This window comes from Mandrillus leucophaeus, unplaced genomic scaffold (assembly GCF_000951045.1).
Source record: "Mandrillus leucophaeus isolate KB7577 unplaced genomic scaffold, Mleu.le_1.0 Scaffold2, whole genome shotgun sequence".
Classification (NCBI taxonomy): domain Eukaryota; kingdom Metazoa; phylum Chordata; class Mammalia; order Primates; family Cercopithecidae; genus Mandrillus; species Mandrillus leucophaeus.
In genome coordinates, this window is record NW_012102031.1 from 4,311,683 (window position 1) to 4,313,805 (window position 2,123).

Sequence of the window (2,123 nt, forward strand, 5' to 3'; positions counted from 1 at the left end):
TTTCCAGGGACAGGCAGTTCCCAGCCTCTGCCTGTCAGAACTCAGGGCCTCGGAGGAAGGCCTGTTTTGTTCAGTTCTAAAACAAAACAAAACAAAACAAAACAAAGCAATGGGGGCCGCGGTGTGACTTAGAGAGCCTTGAAGGCGCGCCTTTGGTGACAATTTCTGCAGGTTCGGCCTGTGGGAATGAAGGCAGGGGGAGTTAGCACCGGCCGTTTGGCACGTCCCACAAGGGCGTGGGGCCTGACTGTGCCCAGGGAGTGGAAATGTCACGAGGAAGATGCCCCAGATCTGGGTTAAGTCTGAAGATGGATGGAGATGTTTGTGATGGGGAAGGGCGGAACTGAGAAAAGCATGTCGCGCAGCTGAGAAGTGGGGAAGGATGCTTTAGGTGAGCGTTTCTTAACTGATTGTTGGGGAGGAGGTGGGGCGGGGGGGTGGTGTCTGTTCTGATGCCCAGTAGTAGATTTCAGCTCCTAGAGGCTCACTTCTTGTTTTGGAGAATGGGGCCTCGACCTTTTTCATCTTGTGAAACCCAGACTCAGTGGTAAGCTGTTTTGTGATGCCGGGATACCTCAGGAAGGACTAAGAGGCATCTCTGGGAGTTCTGGGAGGGCAGAGGCGGGTGCTGACAGTTTTCAGCACTCCCCACTCAACCTCCAGCAGAATATTGAGTTCTTCCCAGCAGCAGCTTGGGTATGGTATAAACATGTCGCTTTGTTTCTGCCCTGGGCAAAGGTGTCACCTCCTTCAGCAGGACAGGGGCTAAGAGGAGTCCCTGTGTGGGCAGCTGGAGGCTTCAGGTAGGGGTGGCACAGGCCAGGGCAGGGAGGGGGGAGGGGGGATTACCTTATAAGGCCAGGAATAGAGACAAGGACCCAGGCCAACTTCCTGCTTTTCCTACTACCAATCGGTCCCTTTTCCAACACCAGCTAAAAGTAGGGGGGGATGCCAGATGGGCATCTGACCTGGGAAGACGCCAAGAAGGCCAGGACATGAGGCTGCTTGTGTTTCAGAGGAGGACTTTCTAGCTGGGCTAACCAGACCTTCGGGTTTCCACAGCCTGGGTTGGGAAGTGTACTTCTATACCTGCCACGCAACCCGGAGAACTGGTCATTTAAGTAGCAACCAGGAATATTAGAAGTGATCAAAAGTCACAAGCAAGTGCTAGGAATTCTCAAGTGACTTTGTCATACAGGCCAGCGGAGGCACTAACGTTGAGACTCCTCATGTTGGCAGTCGAGGACTTTGAATGTGGGTGTCTAGACCTTAGCGGTTCATTAATCTGCCTCCAGTCACAGAATGCCACCTTTTGCCAGATCTTTGCACTCTGGCTTCCTTTGTCCTCATTATCAATTCCAGAGCCTTGATCTCTGCCCCACGTGGTGACCGGCACTGACTGTAACTCATGCTGCCCTCCTCCTCCCTATTTTGTTAGTTTGCTAACAAATATTTGTTGTGTAACAAGTTTGTATACAGTCTTGTTTTGCACATGTGTGGGGCTAAAAAAGATTCTAGAATCTTCAATACATTCCTGAAACAACTGGAAAACTTTATGGCTGAGTAGAAAGACCCAGGCCCTACAGCCTGTCAGAGCTGAGCCCAAACCCTGGCTTTGTCACTTACAGGCTGGGGACTGTACGCAAGTTACCCATTGCCTCAGTGTCCAGGTTCTTCCCTTGTAAATGGGAGTCATGATACCTACCTTGCTTCTAATAATCATAAATGGGGTATACAACGAGCCTGGACCCAGCAGACACTTACCATTTTATCATCATCTTACCAAGATGTGGCAGCACAATGTGCACCATGGGGACAGAGTGCGAGCACCATTAGGACATAGGTGGGAGCCTGGCCAACCTGGTGAAACCCCGTCTCTACTATAAAAAACAGAAAAAAGAAAAATGCTTTTGACTGAGCGTGGTAGCTCATGCCTGTAATCACAGTACTTTAGGAAGCCGAGGTGGGTGGATCACCTGAGGTCAGGAGTTTGAGAGCAGCGTGGCCAACATGGCGAAATCCCCTCTCTACTAAAAATACAAAAATTAGCCGGTCACAGTGGCGCACACCTGTAATCCCAGCCACTTGGGAGTCTGAGGCAGGAGAATCACTTGAACCGGGAA

The 2,123-nt window shown here is 50.9% G+C and overlaps 1 protein-coding gene across 3 annotated transcripts in view; it reads left to right on the forward strand.

Moving 5' to 3' along the window:
- Window positions 1-2,123, forward strand: part of SUN2 (Sad1 and UNC84 domain containing 2) — a 32,693-nt gene that overhangs the window by 10,929 nt on the left and 19,641 nt on the right. Inside the window, exon 1 of one of the 3 annotated variants that reach the window (XM_011978853.1) lies at window positions 485-803. The exons of 1 other annotated variant lie outside the window; for it this stretch is intronic. The gene's annotated coding sequence lies outside the window, so the exon portion shown is untranslated. Of the gene's footprint in view, window positions 1-484; window positions 804-2,123 lie in introns of those variants that run through there. One more of the 3 variants, XM_011978854.1, reaches the window with a different exon arrangement.